The sequence below is a fragment of the Eurosta solidaginis genome, chromosome 3 (genome assembly GCF_040869045.1).
Source record: "Eurosta solidaginis isolate ZX-2024a chromosome 3, ASM4086904v1, whole genome shotgun sequence".
Taxonomy (NCBI): Eukaryota; Metazoa; Arthropoda; class Insecta; order Diptera; family Tephritidae; genus Eurosta; species Eurosta solidaginis.
The window spans coordinates 13,749,102-13,770,177 of record NC_090321.1 but is presented as its reverse complement, the minus strand read 5'-3'; positions in this window follow the sequence as shown (position 1 = coordinate 13,770,177).

Below are 21,076 nucleotides of genomic sequence, written 5' to 3'. Positions count from 1 at the left end.
GGACTGGACATGTTTACGAATATTTGAGAAGACAAAAATGGATAAGTGTAAATGATTTAAATCATTCTGCCATAAAGTGTTGCGCCGTTGTCCTCTTACCAACATATCAACAACAATACCAAACAAATCCTTAACTTCTTTGAATAAAGCGTAACAGATTTTTCCACTTTTTTTGTGGCAGGGTTTCGAAGTATTCCACAACACACAAATACCTACAAATCTTACGCATTGTTATGGAAAAAAGTGCGAAGCGAAAAATTGAATAAAACTTTTATGCAGCAAATTTAAAATCAATCAAAACTCCATATAACACTAGTCAACACGAGAAATTACTTTCAAGTCTAACTATTTAATTTCGATGTATTATGGCCCCCTAAGTACAAAAACACCCAAAATTTAAAATTCTATGGATACGATTTTTTTCTTTTTCTAAAATCACGAATTTTCACAGAGGTCTTTCCATTTATTTTATCATATCTTGGAAATTACTTATCTAAATTCGTTGAGAGAAACACCAATGAATTCACCGCAAAATTTTCTTCAAGTCTTGATAAGAAAATTTTTTATATGATCGACGATTGTAGAGTTATTGACATAAAAATATAAAATTTTTTTTGTTTTGCCAAATCGGACATTTTTTTATTTTTCAAAAATTCGTAAAAATTCGAAAGTTTTAAAAACTTACCATTTTTATTTCACGGTCTTAAAACTGTAAACATTATAAATAATTGAAACGACAGTTGTGGAGTTATTGACATAAAAATATAAATTTTTTTTTTTTGCAATATCGAACATTTTTTTATTTTTCAAAAATTCATAAAAAATCGAAAGTTTAAAAAACTTACCATTTTTATTTCACGGTCTTAAAACTGTAAACATTATAAATAATTGAAACCTTATTTCGTGAAAATACATGAATAAATGTTGGTTTTATTGACAATAAAGTGAAAATACCCAATTTAGCGAAAATTTTGCATGTCAAGCCTATTATTGTTTTTGACAAACAAATTATTTAGGTATGAAATTTTGCGCAACTTTGTCTTTTTAAAGCTTACTACGGGCATTGCCAGAAATGAGAAAACTCCATAATGACACTCAAGAATTTTTTCTCCGTCAATTTTTCTTAAGGCAAAACGCAGATCGTAAGAAAAAATGTCTCATACTGTATAGAAAATTTAAGTTGCCAACGCGGGTTTTCGTAAGAAAGAAGTATGGTCATATATATTTGTTATCAAATAAATACAACTTTTTACTTGAGGCATTTCTTGCGATATTCTTAGAATGCTTAAATCATAAAAACAAAAAAATCAAATTATCACTCCGTCATAGAAACTGTTATACCTACCTACTAAACATCGCAGCCTGCACAGGCCATTTCCCATAGCATATGAACTTTCGCACACGCCGTAAATATGAAGGAGACTTATGAAACCATGTCCAAACTTTTAAAATATATTCATTATGAAAAACACGATTGGAAAATATGTTGCGAATTGAAAGTGGTAGCTTTACTAACTGGACTACAAGGTGGTTACACAAAACATTCTTGTTTTCTTTGCCTTTGGGATAGTCGAGATCGAAGCGCACATTATGTAAGGAAGGACTGGCCAGCAAGAACCAATCACGAAGTAGGCACACACAATATAAAATATGCTGCTCTAATGAAAAAGAGAATGTGATTTTTCCGCCATTACACATTAAGCTTGGATTAGTCAAGATTTTTGTTAAGGCGCTAAACAAAAATGAAAAAGCATTCGATTAAAATCAAACAATATTTCCAAAATTATTCGCTTAAAAAATTACTGAAGGTGTTTTTGATGGCCCACAAATACGAAAACTACTACAGAGCTCAACATTCGAGACGTTACTATCACCCGATGAAAAGGCTGCTTGGAACTCATTTAGGCTGATTGTTTCAAAATGTTTAGGAAACAATCGGGGTCCAAATTATAAGGAAATCATTTCTAATTTACTAACCAACTATTCGAAAATCGGTAAGTAGGAATATGATATGATTTTTGTATATTCATCATAATTGTAAACTCTAAATTACATTTGCATATAATTTCAGGTGCAAACATGTCTCTAAAAATGCATTTCTTACACTCCCATTTGGATTTTTTCCCTTCAAATCTTGGTGAAGTCAGTGACGAGTTTGGAGAACGATTTCACTAACAACTTAAGTCAATGGAGTAGCGTTATCAAAGATTCTGGAACGAAAATATGATGGGGGATTATAATTGGTTTCTTATACGAGAATCAAATTCAGAAAATTACAGTAGACAAGCAAAAAGTAAAAACTATTTTTAAATATTTCAAGTTCTAAATTTTGTAGAATTTCTTTAATAAAGGTATCTTAAATAGCTAAATACACAAAAATATTAAAAATACGTATTTTCCCCTCATTCGCTTAATTGTTAATAACATTATCGTTTATCCATGGATTTTCATGAAATAAAGCTTGCCTTATTTAGAATGTTCACAGTTTTACGATCATCTAATAAAAGTTGTAAGTTTTTGTCTCTTTCAATTTTCTACGAATTAAAGAAGAAAAAAATGGAAATTTTTAATAAAAAAATCGATTTTTTTATAATGGGATGCAAATAACTCTGAAACCAATAAGTATTTAAAAAAATGGTATTTAAATAATTTTAAGGTAATTTCATTTGCTATTATATGCTGTTTTCTCCAATAAAATCGGATAACCCGTTCCAGAGATATGATAAAATCAATGGATCTCCCTTTTCAAAAAAGGCAAATTTTAGAAAACAAAAAAAAAAAAAAAAAAAAAAAAACGTATCCATAGAATTTTAAATTTCGATCATTTTTATAATTAGGGGACTATATCAAATAAAAAAAAAAAAAAAATAGTGGTGATCGAGGGTAATGCAAAAAGTTTAATTTTGTAGAGCAGTGTAATCACACAACACACATCTTGAGCCCATCTCAGCCGCACACACACATACACAATAACTTTTTTTAGGACTTACACACATGACAATTGTTTGTTGTTGGGTGTCAACGAGCCGTTGTTGGGTTTGCAATTATTATCCTGTCGTTGAGAAAATTTGCATTGAATGGAAAGGACGACATGAAATTGGGGTGGTAGAAGCAAAGATTGACCTATAATATTGACCCCATCGCTGCTTTGAAAGTGAGTCTTTTAAATACTTTTACATATATATTTGTGTGTGTATGTGTTTGCAGTCTCATTTTTAAACATTTTTACATATGTAAATAACTATTTTCGATTTATGATATCTTTTTTTCCGGTCAGCACTTGAATGGTACTCAGAAGGGATTAGCAATTTGACTTTTTCTTACACGAATTTGCAAAACTGTCTGCTTATTTTTTATAAACCTCGGCATCATCATAAAAGTAATTAGGAATGTATTTAACGCTTTCAATATTTTAAAGTTTTTCATATTTGGCACACCACCAGTCGAATCAGTCCCTGGGAAAAGGATCCGATAGCTTCAGCCTCTCTGTGTAGGTCACCACCCCGCTAAAAATGGCATCTACCGCCAACGCCTTCATCTGGTGAAGTAACCGCTGAAAAGGTAAAGCTTAAGCCGATATCACCGACGTTCCCATCCTTCCTGCTAACCGTCCACTTTCATATATACTCCCAGTTGTTGCCGTCAAGATACTTCCCACTGCAAAAGTTAAAACAAAAACCGATCTTCAATAAGCTGCCCACTATCATATCCCAGTTGTTGTCGTCGCGAGACACCCTTTTGCTCACTATAACCTTTGGGCGTCTCAGTTGTTCGTAATAAGCATTGAAGGTCTTAAAGAATAAAATTTCAACTCGGGATTTTAGAGCCGTGAGAGCTTAGGTTTGTGTGACTCACTAGCTATAAACCTTCGCCTCAATAGCTGCTCATTATATTAAAAGGGAAGTACGCTACAAAAACACAGTGAGAGCCTTTTCGAATCACCCTACAGTTTAAGACCGGAACCAATGCTGAGCGGATTTCGTGGGTAGCCATAAGCTACGAGCGAGCCCCCTCACTTAACCCCACAATAAACGGATAGCCTAAAAAGTAGCAGTCCATCAGCTCGCGAAGCAAAAGCGATGCGTGCTATGACAGCGTCTCTTCCACACAGAAAGTTATGGGGAAGATGGTACTGATTCAGTCGGTAGCCAGCCCCCATCCCGTGTTTGGTGCCGTACCAAAAGGGCACTCCCCATCCACCGGTTCGTAGCAGAATCCAAAGCTGAGGGCAAGGTGTAGAATGGTTATAAGAGAGCAAGCACATCTCCAGTTAACTTTTACGTCATGCAAGAAAAACTAAAAGCTTGCAGACTGCTTCTTTCACAAGCGATTTGATACGTGACATAATAGCATTCCACTCAGCCAGGCAGGAGCTGCGAATATGTTGTCTTAAATAAAGGGAAACCGATTCCTTCGACTTACATGCGAGGAGTGAAAGGAGTACACTCTCTAACGAAGGCTTTAGACCAAGGTAGGTAACATCTTTGGTCTAAAAGTTTTTAAGTTTTTAAAGTCATTGGCATTGCGATAAGATCGAACTCGCCCATAGAACGGGCAGATCGACGGACATCGCCGTGTACTAGCTGGCCACGGCACACGATTTGTAGCTCTCGTCCCGCTAATTTGTAGGAAATATAAAAAAGTAGCACGAAGCAAATTGGAAGAGAAGCTCTAGCTCAACTTAGATCTGGATACTGTAACAGATTAAACTCTTGCCTATCCAGAATCAACCCCGACATACATAACGCATGTTCTGCTTGCAGCGTGTCAGCACACGACAACAACCATCTTTTAAATTTCAAAGTGCAACCAACGCTTCTAACACCCCACTCTCTCTGGTCCACCTCTGTTGAAACTGCAAGTTTCCTTGGACTCCCGTTAAAGGATATTGACAACAATCTGTGAGTGGTCGCAGTTATTGGATGAGGTGTAGCACAACAACAACAATTTTGGAACAAAATTCCTCAGAGGTAAGTCTTGCCAAGTTTTTTTATAAACTATATTCTTCCTACAGAGTTGTATGGAGGGTAACATAAGGTTGTTGTTGTTGTTGTAGCGATAGGGAAACTCCACGAATGCCCTGGGGAGTGTTATCGATGTTGAAGGTCCTTTGCCGGATGCAAATCCGGTACGTTCCGGTAAGAAGCACCATTTAGGTACTTGTCCCACCATCTCGGGGCGATTTGGTATGACCACATGAAACCTTCTAGGCCATAACGCCTTCCCACCCCATAGATCCATGGGGTACTTGGGTTCGCCAGTGTCTCGGCTGTTAAAGAAAGGATTCGCCGCGGGTAGGTAAGGTTGACAATTGGCTTGGAGAAGCTATATATTGCGCTGGGAGTACCTTGAAAGTGTATATTCTAAACCCCCTAACCCGCTGGGGGTAACATAAGGTCAACGGCCACAGCGTCAATTGACCTTATGACCAATTCAAAAGGCCGCAAGGTCAATCGAAGTTATGGCCATATCAACAATATTGAAATTATAACTTTCTGTTTTTTTTGAATTGGTAATAAAGTCAACTCATATTTTATTTATTACTATGTCAAGTGGAAATTTACTAAATTGCCACTAAGTCAAATTTAAAAATATCATAAAGTCAATTGAACTTATAGCCACTCAAACTGGATAATTGACTTTATATCAATTTGAAGTGGTCATAAGTTCAATTGACCCTATAGACGTTGGCATTATGTCACCAGCTGAGAGCCAGTGTCTTAATTTCTGTTGTTTAGTTCTTCGGTGAGGTAGCAAAACTCGAGTGTAAGATTCCCAATTTCTCAGGAGCTTCCTAAATGCCTTTATCCGTGCGTCACCTATCGGAATCTAGTTTCCATATGCCAAGTTTCCAAGTCTCTTGCGCGCAGAAAACTCACCTAATATAAAGATAGTACTAAAAAGCCAGTTCGAAAAAAAAAAATGTTGAAAGAATTATCAAAAACACACACTAGAGGGTAGAAAAAAACCTTTTGACTTGCTGACGAAAATTAATGAAGCCGCGGAGTGCGTTTTACACTTTTTTTTATCAAAACCCTTTTTTAACCAATTCAAAATAATTAAAATATTAGAGAAACCAAAATTAAGCACAAAAAAACTTGTAGACCAGCATATGGCCCGACAGTTTTTTATAAAAAAAGTCTTGGCTTTTTCGAGAAAAAGTAAAACACTCGTCAACAACTTTTGTCCCAATTTTTTTGACGACTTGCGCCGCTTGACACTTTTTTTTGAAGCACCGAGTGCGCATTGTACGCTCAAATATTTGCATATCATTGAAATGAGAAAATTTGAGTAAATGCAGCTGGTTTTATGAAAGCTGGCGACTGACGGAAAAAAAGTGCACCCGGTTTGTGGGGTGTCGTTTTTTTCAGTTGAAATTGAAGGTTAACCCTTAAACGGCTTTTGGGCGCACGCGACTGAAATAAAAAATGCGGCCTCTAAAACAAAGAAGACTAAAAAGTGCGTTACAAAAAAAGGTCTAAAGTGAAAGTACGCGTTGCTTTGTGATATGCTCTCGTATATTGCGTTCTATTAAATATTTATTTTACCGCCGTACCGTAAGCTGCATAGTGACGCTAACAAAAACAACAACAAAGTTTTAAAATATGCGGAAGAGTTAAAAATTCAAATCAGTAACAAAAGTGCCTTTACAAAAAAAAAAAAAAAATATAATTAAAAAAAAAAACGTCGGTATGCAAATTACTTTCAACGGGTATCAGTGGCAATTATGGTATGTGCGTCGGTCTCACGAGATCCACGCGCCACAAGCACCCTTTGCTGCATATTTTCTTTTTATTCTCAGCCTAACATTTTTTTTTATTCAAATTATTTTTTTCTTTGATTCATTTGTGAGTGTCAAACCGTTGGCTGGGTGGATGCAGGCACCCTCATTTTTTATATGCAAAATAGTGAAGAAGTGTGTATATATGTACGTGTGTGTATGCTTTTATAGTGCAGCCTAACGTCTGTCACTGCCATAAAATATTACCGAACAAAATCGTAAAGGGTTTAATATTTCAAACAATAATTTATATTTGCCTATAAAGATATAACTACATTTGGTGCATTTCCTTTGAAGTAAATTTTATTCACGCGTCGCATTTTAACTCTTTCGTTGCGCTTCAATTTGATTCTACGATACGATTATCGATTTTTGGAACATTTTTGATCGCATGCCCCCTGTGCGTGGTCTTTTTTTTGATGTTAGAGTAAAATTACAAAGTTTAAAAACAGCGATGGTTACTAGGACATGTTTCTGAATTTCACTTCTTCATCAGCTAGTTTCTCGGGAGCAGGGTATTGAACTCGAAATCTCCAACATTCATATGAATGCCCCGCTGTTGGCTTTGCAATTGGTCTCTAAGTGTTGCCTTTTTGTTGCTATTCCTCCTTTATTCACTATTCAGGTACATACTAACCAATTATATATGTTTTTAATCCTAATTGTGTGGAATACTTATAGGCGCGCTCCAAGAGCTCCAAGAGTAACATTGGGTTTACAGCATTGCTTTTATAACCAGTACTTCCGCTGTTCAATATTTTATCAATACTTATTATTACCTGTATTTAATTAGCAATTAGCAAAGCTGTTTTTAAGTGAAAAACTTTCGTTCGTATAAAATAAAATCTTTTAGGAGCGCAGATCATAATCTCGACTATCGGAATCCGGACAACACATAATCAAAACAAATGTATCGTAATAATAGATAGAACATATCGACGCCTGGTAAGAACATCATGCTGCAGCCTGTCCAAGGACTATAATAATCGATAATACTCCCCCAAAACTATCGGGGATTGTATTGTGGCGAATAGGCGAATATTATCATCACTATGCTGTTGGTAAATAATCACAACAACAAATACATTAAGCAGTCAAATTTATGTACATGCACACCATGACGAAAATATACAAGGTGGCAGCACGGGACAGCTGATTTGGAATTTTTTTATTTGATTTGAGACATCAACTTCCGCGGCAGTACGATGTTGACATTAGTCCATCGAATATACAAAAACAAAGTACATGGAACTTTTATCTATATTTGTAGGAATGTCACCATGCTGCTACCTTGCATGGTTCCGCCATGATGCACACACATAACCAGCAGCTCGAAGTGAAGAGATATCTCACATAAACACATGTAGTCATCAGCTAAGGGGTGTTAATCACACATACACACATATATAACTAAATAACCAAGCAGGAGATACAACAGTCTTAAGAGGTGCAACGTCTAGCCCTTAGGAGATATATGAAGACGGGGCAACAGCGAGTATAAAAGCAGCGAAAGCTGAGGAATGACTAATCGGTTTGGATTAAAGACGCTATTAGTTGTGAAGTGACCTATAATTCTGAAGTATAATTGTACTACTCCCAAAGTAGTCTAAATAAAGACCATTTTGCAATATTGAATATTGGAGTTATTTATTCGAGAGTTCAGCGTTTCGAAAGTTAGCGTAAGTGTATAATAACCAGGATTTCCCTAAATTCGTTACAGTATTTATCGCTACAAAAAGGTGATGAAGAAAATCACCCTAAATAGGCCGAGCTCGCTCTAGCTCAGAAAAATTCCCCTTTCGGAATTTGTTTGAAGAATTGTTTTTCTCAAAAACACTATATCTCAGGGTTGGCAGCCCAGATAGTTTGATATTCCCCTCAGCTATCGATATTCCAAATTATAACGCGAGTAAAAATTAAAGTGGCTTTATATAATATAAGGGAAGTTCGATAGTGAGCTAAGCCATTCCAATCTAACAATCTGTATCGATCTGCCTTTCACCTTTTTTACAGTTTTACTTACATAATTGGCCCTTGGCTGTCGAACAAGTCACACTCGTCGCTTCTTAGCTGGGCCATGGAGGTAACACCAATTTGGCAATTGGTAACAGCAAGGGAATTGAAGTCATCTTCCACCTAGTACCCCTAGCAGAATAGGGGCCGTCATCCTTCTTCTGCTTCCATAGCTGGGTTCCGTTAGGAATAGCTTCTTGGCCGGAGCATCATCTTTCATTCACCGTTGGATCTACTTCGGTACTCGCCGTCGCCAACGATTAGAGATCCGTTAATCGTTTGCAGAACTTTTCTCTCGAACACACCGGCTTTGCACTCGCTCTTACTCTCAATTTTCCTTTAAACTTTCTACTTATTCCCTCTCCCTGTCATCACTATTGCTTCCACTGGGCTCCCTTTCGCTCTTTCCTTAACAACTTTACTATTTATCCACTCCTTCTATTTTTCCTTTTCGCTATAGAGGCAGTTCGCTCTTCGTTTTACACTTCTCTTTTTCCCTCCTTTTTTTACATTTCCTTCCCCTTTACTGTTCTTTTTACCATTCTTCTGATCTCGGTCTTTCGATCTCACTCTCATTCGCTCTCCAGCTCTCCCTTCCACTGCCACTAACATTCCCAGTACCTCATCCTCTACCATTTTCGCTTGCTTTTCTACTCCTTAATTTTTTTCCTTTTTAATCAACTTTTCACTACCCTTTTTCTTGCTATCCGCCTTTTACTTTTTGCTTTTCGTTTTCCGCAGCCTAGTCTATTTCTGCTTCCGTTTTCCCTCCGCCCAGGAATGCTGGAATCCTTCGCACTAATTTCCCACATTCTTTCCCTTCCTTTTATCTTCCTCCACTTTTTGATCTTCGTCTTCCCCTTTCACATTTCTTTTTCTACTTTCTCACTATCCCTTTTGCTGACCATTAAATTCCCTGTTACTATTTATCTTCTCTTTTTTCTAACTAAATTTTTCCTTTCCCGTTGCCTTTTAGTTTTCCTCTGTATTTTCCTTTCCCCTCCCTTTCTTTTTTCAAATCCATCGTCACCTTTTTCTTCAATTACCTCGCTACTTCCTTTTTTCTATTCTTCGTCTTCTTCTTATAGCGGTAAAGAAACTCCCCAAAGGTTTTGCACTCCACATTTATCCATGTTGGTGGTCCTTTGGAGGATATTGATCTGGTACCAATAAGGTTTGAGTCCGACCATAAAAGTGGGTTGATGATTAGCGCAATGCGCTGCCATCCCCTTGGAAAGAATGTGGTACATCATAATTAGTAACCTTGTTGGGTTCAATCAGACCTACATTCAAAACGATATCTCTAAACATAAACGAGATTTCGAAATGTGGGTCCTTGCTTCTGTTCCGCTGAAAATTACATTATGAGGTTTGAAGTCCTAAAGTTGGCAGTGAATTATGATTCTATGAATCAATACCAAATATGTAATTGCAATCACAGTTCCAATCACATGTCTCGTGACAGTAGAACAGTGATTATGGGACAATATGAAACAATGAAACTGTAATTTATGCTGCTGCTAAGTATCAGTCTATGATGCACTAAGACGCAAGCGAGGATTGAAAATTTTCTAACTGACAGCACAAATCACAGGTTCTTTGATATATATTATAGTAGCTATTTTCCGCAGTGACTAGAGCTGTGACTCGAACTGCGAATATCATTATTGGTGTTGGTAATTGTGAATGTGCGGTTACAGTGCGCATCGCGTATTCCTCGAAGCTGTTGCAGCAATTTACTGTCATTTTTGAGTCGCTCTGACAAAACCACAGGTTCACAAATATTTGCCAACTCTACGGTATATTATACTGGTTTGGTCCTTATAAATAAATAAAAAAAAAAACAAAAAACAAAAAAAAAAAAACTCAAAACATCGTACATAAATTTGAAGGTTATGTTGAGAGGCTCTGCAAATATTGTTTTTTTGTTATATGACGTCCTGTATTTAGAATAGATACATCATTGTTTTGGACGTGAGAAGTTTAATAATTATTTCTTATGTTCATGCTAGCTCCGAAGTCGTTTTCACATAAACGGTTTTTAATAGTCTGGGAAACCGAGAAGCATACTTCTAGGGATTACAACTCGTTTATCAGGTAAAACGGTGGGGGAAAGACTTCAGAGCTCAAAAGGATTTTAGCAGGAAATATAGAGCTTCTCAAGACCAAAATGATGACACATCAAGTTTAAAAAACAGATTTCAAATAAGCAAGTTCAGTAAAAAAGAGGCAGATAAAAAATTTTTTTTTTAAATCCGTGGCCCTCTCTATTAAAGCTCTGTGCGTCTGAGCGTTAGATTGAGTTTGTTGATGAAAAACATAATTATAAGTTACAACGACATGATGATAAGAGTAAGCGAAGATAAATTAATATTCACAAAATTGCTTTTTTTCAAAATTTAAAAAAAAGTAGTTAAACAAAGTTGCAAGAAAATGCATTGAAATTTTTCAACTTCTTACTAATTTTAAAAATAGAAAATATTGTATTTCTATCGTCAAGGACTACTTTGGTTTATTTCTTTTGCTTTTGACTAAAATCATTCGAGTGTTAACTGTTTTGCCTTTAAATTTCCAGTTCAAGAAACTTAAAAAAATTAACGGCAAAAAACAAGTAAGGAAGGCTAAGTTCGGGTGTAACCGAACATTACATACTCAGCTGAGAGCTTTGGAGACAAAATAAGGGAAAATCACCAAGTAGGAAAATGAACCTAGGGTAACCTTGGAATGTGTTTGTATGACATGGGTTTCAAATTGAAGGTATTAAAGAGAATTTTAAAAGGGAGTGGGCCATAGTTCTATAGGTGGACGCCATTTCGGGATATCGCCATAAAGGTGGACCAGGGGTGAGTCTAGAATGTGTTTGTACGATATGGGTATCAAATGAAAGGTGTTAATGAGTATTTTAAAAGGGCGTGGGGCGTAGTTCTATAGGTGGACGCCTTTTCGAGATATCGCCATAAAGGTGGACCAGGGATAACTCTAGAATGTGTGTACGAAATGGGTATAAAATTAAAGGTATTAAGGAGGGTTTTAAAAGGGAGTGGCCCTTAGTTGTATATGCGAAGGCGTTTTCGAGATATCGAACAAAATGTGGTCCACGGTTACCCAGAACATCATTCGTCGGGTACCGCTAATTTATTTATATATGTAATACCACGAACAGTATTCCTGACAAGATTCCAAGGGGTTTTGATTTCGCCCTGCAGAACTTTTTCATTTCCTTCTACTTAATATGGTAAGTGTCACACCCATTTTACAAAGTTGTTTCTAAAGTTATATTTTGCGTCAATAAACTAATCCAAATACCATGTTTCATCTCTTTTTTCATATTTGGTATAGAATTATGACATTTTTTTCATTTTTCGTAATTTTCGATATCGAAAATGTGGGCGTGTCATAGTCGGATTTCGGCCAATTTTGATTCCAAGATAAAGTGAGTTCAGATAAGTACGTGAACTGAGTTTAGTAAAGATATATCGGTTTTTGATCAAGTTATCGTGTTAACGGCCGAGCGGAAGGACAGACGGTCGACTGTGTATAAAAACTGGGCGTAGCTTCAACTGATTTCGTCCTTTTTCACAGAAAACAGTTATCGTCATAGAATCTATGCCCCTACCAAATTTCACAAGGATTGGTGAATTTTTGTTCGACTTATGGCATTAAAAGTATTCTATAGGATTTAAATGAAAAATGGCGGAGCCACGCCCCTTTTGAAATTTTCTTTTATTTTTGTATTTTGTTGCACCACTGTAATTGAATGTTGATATGATTTACTTATATGCTGTAAAGATATTAAATTTTTTGTAAAAATTTGACTTAAAAAACATTTTTTTTAAAGTGGGCGTGTTCGTCATCCGATTTTGCTAATTTTTACTTCATCACGATATCTTCAACGACTGCCAAATTACAGCTTGCAAAACTTTTAACTTACCTTCTTTTAAAAGTGGGCGTTGCCACGCCCATTGCCCAAAATTTTGCTAATTTTCTATTCTGCGTCATAAGGTCAACCCACCTACCAAGTTTCATTGCTTTATCCGTCTTTGGTAATGAATTATCGCACTTTTCCGGTTTTTGAAATTTTCGATATTGAAAAAGTGGGCGTGGTTGTAGTCCGATTTCGTTCATTTTAAATAACGATCTGAGGTGAGCGTCCAGGAATTTACATATCAAATTTCATCAAGATACCTTAAAATATATTCAAGTTATCGTGTTTACGGATGGACGGACGGACGGACGGACATGGCTAAATGAATTTCTTTTTTCGCCCAGATCATTTTGATATAGAGAAGTCTATATCAAAGTCTCCATTAGTTTATGCCGTTGCGGGGTATCTTTATGCGAACAAAATTAATATACTCTGTGAGCTCTGCTCAGCTGAGTATAAAAAGTGAAAAATGTGCCCATAATAAACAAAAAATAAAAAAAGTAAAAACAAAAATTCATAAAGCGCTAGAGATTTTGCAGCCGCAAGTATTCTGAATTTCAGTAAAAAGAAAAACAAAAAACTCATAAACAAAACAGTGAATCAAGTTCTATATTCAAGTCAGCAAACTTATTTCAAAAACAACAAGAACAAACCATTGGTCACCACTGATTCTGTCCAAAGAGTGATTGAAAGTTTTCAAAGTACTTGCATGTAAACTCACACACATACACACACACATACTTATCAGCAGCCTAACTTTTGCTTTGTATTTGTTTATTTATGCTGCGCTCTCATTAGAAAATCATTGAGTAAAGTTGATAAAGCTTGAATATGTATTTTTTTATATTTTTGTGCTTTGATAAATTTTTTTTTTAAGTTTTGTGGTTAGAAGCAACAAAAATTTAAATCAAAGTTTTATGCAAATATTTGTGGTTTCAGTTAACTGCGTAAAATTAATGAGTAGCAACTCGTTACGCAAAAATAAGCAAAAGCGCCTAAGTGTAGGCTACGTTGGTGCTTCAAAGCTATGCAAATACAAATCGGTTGCAAACTCTGCCGTTGAATGATTATTATTTTATAGCAATTAAAAATTTCCAATTCATTTAATTTTTTCAGTTGATTTGCTGCTAAATAAATATAAATAAATGTAAAAATAAATGTAAGGCGAGAAGAAATTTTAGGCCGAGCTTCTCTTCCATGACGAGACCTAGTTATTTAATGCCGACTCTGAACGGCATCTGCAAGGCAATTGAGTTCTCATTGAGAGTTTTTCATGGCAGAAATACACTCGGAGCGCTTGCCAAACACTGCTGAGGGGCGAGTCATTAACAGGTATTTGGTATTCAGAACACCTCGCCTTTCGAGGGGACACACTGCGGTGACTAAAATCCAAATGTTTATCTTAGAAACTGCCAGGAGCAATTAATATCAGAAATTGTTCAGCGATGAAAGAAGATCGATTGTTGATATATTAATATTTCTCAGCAACTGGTTAACAGCTCGATTACTTGCGCAAAATTGGTGTGCTTAGATATGTGCACACATGCATACATATGTACATACATGCATTAGACAGGGTCGGTCCTGATACGAAATAAGAAAGTTAAAAAACGGGCTTTTATTTGGACCTTTTGTTGAGAGGGTGTCAGATTATTTTTGATTCTTGAAAATATCGCTGAAAGGAATTTTTGGAAGTTTTTTTGCCCCGGTATGGGGGAACTCAAAATGTAAGCGTAAGCGTAGTTTTTGGCAGTTGCATGTAATATGGGAGAGTATGGAATGTTAGTGGCATATTGTGTTATCAGCTTGTTATCGAGGTGCTGACGACTTGTTGTAGGTGTTATCGATGAGATATAGACGAGTTATCTATTTGATATCGAAGTTTTCGATAATTATGAATGTCTATGACTTTCCTTTTTTCATCGATTAGTTATTATTCATTAAAAAGTTATCAATATGTTACAAAAAGTAAACGATTTGCTATCGATTTTTTTTATTGGAGTGCTGCAACCAGTTTTTTATCGGCGTTTTACCGATTTGTTATCGAAAAGCTGTTTTCGATATATTATTGATTTACTATAGGAAAGTAATGGATTTATCTTATGCTAACCATGCATGCAAAAATTTATCGAAAAGTTATCGATTTAATATCAAAAGTTAACAATTTCCTTTCAACAATTTGTCAAGTTGTTATTTAAAAGTTACCGATTTCTTATCGCATTTTTAGCATTAAGCTATCGGCGTGTCATCAATTTGTTACCGACGACTCATCGGTGCATTATGAAAGAGATACCGATAAACAAATAGCAGGAGTGCGGGTTCAAGTCCGTCTCCCGGAAGTAAATACTTTGAAGTAACATACAAGGCATAATAGGAAAAAGGTGTCGGAAAGGCTGCGCCAGTGTTGTTGGGTCGACCGCTGCTCCCAAGCGTTGGACAATTCTTAGTACTGCATGGTGAGAGAGGGCTCTCTTACTCCCTCTGCTACGTACTCTTCACCACTTTATTTCTCCGTTTACATTTGTATGCCTTTGCATAACAGAGCTTATTGACTTTCCACTACTCTCGCTCATCTAGTCCGACTCATCGCTTATTGCGTTTTTATCTTGCTTGGCTTGCGAGTCCGTTCGCCCTCTCTCATCCTCCTTATTAAAATATTTGTTAATTGAGTCGTTCATATGGGTCGTACGACCACCTGCCCGACAAGGTGGGCTCAGCGGCCCAGTATTTAACATGGGGAACAAACCGTTTGCTACAATAGCGCCACTTACTGCGGTACGGCCATTAATACTTCCAAAGGGGGCCCGGCTGCAAATCGTTCAATAGGCACGGTGCGCATAACATGCTAGATTGAGGGGTTGGAGTCGGCGTAAAGCATGTAGGAAAAATTAAAAGGAGCACGACTCAAATTGGAAGCAAATCTAAACTCTTTTTGGAGGTATATCGCGCCTTGCATTTATTTACTCATTTATAATTTAGTCTGAAACTAAGTAATTAATGCTATAATTTGAATATAGCTTAATATGAGATTAAGCAAAAGTGTTTGTTGGGTTTGCTCACTAGGGTCACCGAAATTTTTTTTTCCAAAAAGATAGCCCGTGAAAGTTGCAGGTTTTTATTTTAATATGTAAAAATGCTTCATTGCGACTGTGTTACACATACAATTTGAGTTGGAACTTCGAAGTACTACTAAACGAGTTAGCTTAGCAAAAAATCGAATCCCATAAAATTATGTGTGGTTAATAATGCTCTTACTTGGTAATGGTATTGTTTTTTTTTTATTTCAAAATCACCCATATAATTTGTATGTCGCGATGAGGCACTTTTAAACATTAAATTAAAAAGCTGAAGTTTTTGCAGGCTATATTTTGGCATATCCTGAACCATATTTTCACTATACCAAAATGAAAAAAAACATATTTTTCTGACTCACCCTAATACTCACTCTACTGTAAGCTTAATCATAACAATGTATTTATATTTCATGTATTATAGAATTATATTTATCGCTTGCTTTCTCGTTGATAAACAACGAATTCTATAGAACTAAATTATTATTAAGCCCATTTTCTTATATTCATTTAAATGTCATTAACGACAATCACTAAACTAAACATCACAAAAAACTTCGGCCATATCGCTTAAGTAGGGGTATATTTGTTAAGTTGAGAGGCAAACAACTCTGTGGTTTACTTAATTAATGAACTGAAGTGTCCATTCAGGGGAAAAAATTTATTAATTCGATTGAAAAAAACTATAGCAACCAACTCACATATTTACATACCCGTACGAGTAATCTACTATTGTTGTTATTGTATTATAGGCGAAGCTTCCGTTTCCGCTTTGGTACTTTGTTGAATTGTTATTCACACACGAATATGTAAGGATGACAAAAATAACATGAATTTATTCAACAGCTTTCCTTTAGCATATATGTTTATTACATACATACATGCATACATATGCACATTAGGGTGGTCCTAATTTTTGGAAATTTAAAAAATCAACGGCCCATCCGTAAAATCATTATTTACTCAAAAATGCTAATGACATATTTTTATACTCAGAGTGCTTTGCTCACAGAGAATATGAACTTTGATTGGGAAACGGTTGGTTGTACAGGTATAAAGGAATCGGGAGAGATATAGACTTCCATATATCAAAATCATCGGTATCGAAAAAAAAAATTGATTGAGCCATGTCCGTCCGTCCCTCCGTCTGTCCGTTAACACGATAACTTGAGTAAATATTGAGATATCTTCACCAAATTTAGTACACGAGCTTATCTGGACCCAGAATAGATTGGTGTTGAAAATGAGCGAAATCGGATGATAACCACGCCCACTTTTTATATATATAATATTTTGGAGAACACAAAAAACTGATTATTTAGTAAATAATACATCTAGAATGTTGAAATTTAACATTTGGACTGATATTGAGACTCTTGATAAAAATTTGAAAACCATTTTTAAAAAGGGCGTGGCACCGCCCACTTGTAATAAAATCAATTTTACAAATATTATTAATCATAAATCAAAAATCGTTAAATATCGTAACAAAATTCGGCAGAGAGGTTGCCTTTACTATAAGGAATGCTTTGAGGAAAAATTAACGATATAGGTTAAGGACTACGCCCACTTTTATATAAAAAAAATAAAATAACATAAGCTATATCTTGGCAAAAAGAGCTTTATAACAATGGAATTTCATTTCCCAAGTGGATTTATAGGAAAAACTTCAAATTTTAAAAAATGTGTGTGGCACCGCCCCTTTTATGACTAAGCTATTTTCTATGTTTCGGGAGCCATAACTCGAAGAAAAATTAACGGATCTTAATAAATTTGGGTACACACCCTATAGCAACAAATATTTCTAGAAAAAATGGACGAGATCGGTTAAAGACCACGCCCACTTTTATATAAAAGATTTTTACAGGGTCGTAGACGAAAATAATAAGCTATAACTTAGCAAAAAAGAGCTTTGTATCAATAGAATTTTACTTTCTGAATTGAATTATAACAATAAATTTGAAAAAACTTAAATTTGAAAAAATGGGCGTAGCACCGCCCTTTTTTGTCTAAGCAATTTTCAATGTTTCGGGAGCCATAACTCGAAGAAAAATTTACATATCGTAACAAAATTGGGTACACATATTTTCCTTATAGCAGAAAATAATTCTAGTTAAAATGGGCGGGATCAGCTAAAAGCCACTGCAGCTTAGATATAAAACAAATTTAAAAGGGTCATAGACTAGAATAATAACCTACAACTTAGCAAAAAATAGTTTTGAATCAATGATATTTCACTTATCAAGTTTTATTGTAAGAGAAAATGGGGAGAAATTTTTTTTAAACGGGCGGTGCCACGTGTTATATAGAAAAGTAATTTATCTGAAATGAACTGTGCAATTGAAGCTCACGCTGAGTATATAATGTTCGGTTACACCTGAACTTAGACAACTTTACTTGTTTTATTTATTTTTATGTTGTTTCCAGAGGTCGCTACCAAAGAAAAATTATTGTAATAATAAAATCATAAAACAGGGGAAAACGGAAATTGAATTTTTAATGTAGGTTTTCCAAAAGGTTCGTTCATAATATAACAAAAAAAAAATAAAGTTATTTTGGAACAAAAATCGTTAAAAGTTACTATAAAAGTTAAATAGGAAATAGTACCGTAAAAGGACCATGCGCCTCGATAGCGACCTCTAGATATTTTTCAATAAAATTGAGAAAAATACAGAAATAGTGTCTCAGTATAGAGAATCAGTTGGGATGGTGCCCTTCCAATCCGTATAGGGACCACCCTAATGTACATGCATGCTTAAGTTTATTAAAATTTATCCAAGATGTGGGCATATTTTCTTGGGATGACAACCAAAAATGCTGAGAGAGTGTGAAAGTTTTCAATAATTGTTTACATTTCAGACGTGGACCAAAGTGTGTGTGTGTATGTAAGTAGGTGTGTAAGTATAGACATATGAATATATCGATTGTACTGTGCTGTTTTTCTTATGTACGAAACTCATTTATTTATGTATAATTTTCCCCTGAATGCAGTGCATTGGTGAATTAGAAACAAAAGAAAGCTTTCCTTTTTAAGTGAAATTGATTGGAGTTTGATTAAGTTTGCGATTAATTTGTGATTTCAACAAAGTTTAGATAATTCTTTAGATAACAATCCGTGAGCGAATACTTAATCACAACACACACGTAAATACTCCGGAATGAAACCAACAATGAATACAGTGAACACATGCTGTAGTGAATATCCCCATCTGCGAAGCGCAGCGAGAAAAAACACCTAACTCGAAAAGAATAATGTTTTTAACGATTACAATCGAAAGCTTGTTTTGGAAATTGGTACAAACCGGCGATCGATATCTTTATTACTTTTTGAGTTATTATGAGCAGTCAAAGTCGACAGTAACTGTAGCTCCAAGTAAAATCAACAGCATTCAAGTTAGGGGCCATTTATTGTTGAGCGTTCCATAAAGTGAACACCGAGTATGCGAAAAAGCGTTAAGAATCAGTCCAGTCATGAATACTTCGAATAAACCTTTGTACTTATGTATAATTCTATTTTCCAATGTACAGATTTATTAAAAAAATGTAAACTTACATTCAAAAACACGAAATTAAGAAAATTAAACTATTTTTTGGACGTAAAATTTCAAGTTTGACTCGTAAAATGCTATTGTTATCAATTTTGTTGTGGTTTTATCCCATAATGCAATAATAAAGGTAATGTCAAAAATATAACCCCACTTTTTCGGCAGCTTTATTTGCCAGTATTTACTTATATCACAAAAGTATTCAATTTTGATTGCTTCATTTTTCGTACAAATTTCCTCAAAAATTAGTTTTACGGAAAATTGGTTATATATTCTTTTGGAGAAAACAAATTTACATCAACCTTTTTGTATACAAAATTCTGGTAGCGCTTCATAGAATTATTATATTTCTGAACGTATAAGGAAATCGACTGCGATCGTGGTAGAATTCAAAGGCAGTTATGTATGATGCGCAACCCTATGATTTTATCCATTCTTCTTCTTCCGTCATGATTTTTTTTGAATTTTTTGCGTAATATAAAATTTAAAAATCAATCTCAGACAAAAAGGAAATCAAAAAATAAATAAAGTAAACATTCAAATTAGTTTTTGTTTGAGAAAAAAATATATATGTATGTGTGCAGTTGAGAAATTTGAAATTTTTTTATTGCTGAAAATTGTTAATAATGTCAGAAACGGTTTTACTTTGTAGGTGTTTTTATCATGATTTTATTGACTTATTATTTTATAAGATCATGGGTTCGAATCGAGCTCAAGGCCTTTACAATAATTTTCTTATTATTATTGTTGTGATATATTCTTTTATTAATTGGATAAAAATTCTTTATAAGAATTTTAATATTCTGAAGAAGCAAAAACAACAGCAATTTTGGCAGAAATTTTCGAGCTGTAGGTTTTAGAATTGAAATACATATGTCAAATGTATTAAACGTAACAAATTTATAAAAAAAAATTGGGTTTCTTCTGATTTATAAGTACATCGAACTTGATACAAAATCGTTAACATGAATCATGCATGATTCATATATGATTCATGTTACACAAGAACAACTTAAGCCCGGTTTTTCAGTAGTTGGTTAAGCTAAGCTTAAATTAAGTGTGCTTAAACTCTAGTCAAATTTAACTCCAGTTAAATTACTGAGCAGTTTTTCAGTCACAGTTTAAGGCCGCCTTTGGCATACGTTTTTTTGTAGGGCAACATTGGTTTTTTAATGCGTAGATAATTTGTAGATACGGCAACAGCTGGATTTTGTTTACCTAACAAGCATGGACAAACATTTTTTCCAGCGCAATATACCTAGTTCCGGAGGTGATAGCCAACATCATTATTTAATTATTCTTAAAACAGTTAGTTCTCTAGTTGACATCCAACTTCATTCTCCAATCACTATCCAACCTTTGAGAAATTTTGTGAATTGTATAGTTCTCAATCTCCAACGTCGAAACCTTCCTTAAGACGTCATTCTTAAATTATTTAATTCTTAAATTATTTTCCTTTGAGAGGTTTTGAGGAATATACAGTTCTCAAATGAATATTCAACAAATTTCTCCAGGTGATATCCTTCATTGGATATCGAGTTGTGGTGGAGTTGAAAACAAAATCTCCAATCAGGTACCACCAAAACCAACAGCTGTTGAAAAAGATATCAACCGATAGCAGGAACGAAGCGTAATTAATCAAAAGTAAATTATATATATTTTATTTTCGTGAAAGCACTGTGGTATGAATCTTACATTCGAGTCCAGTTAGAGAACCACAATTTGAGAATTAAATTTTTTC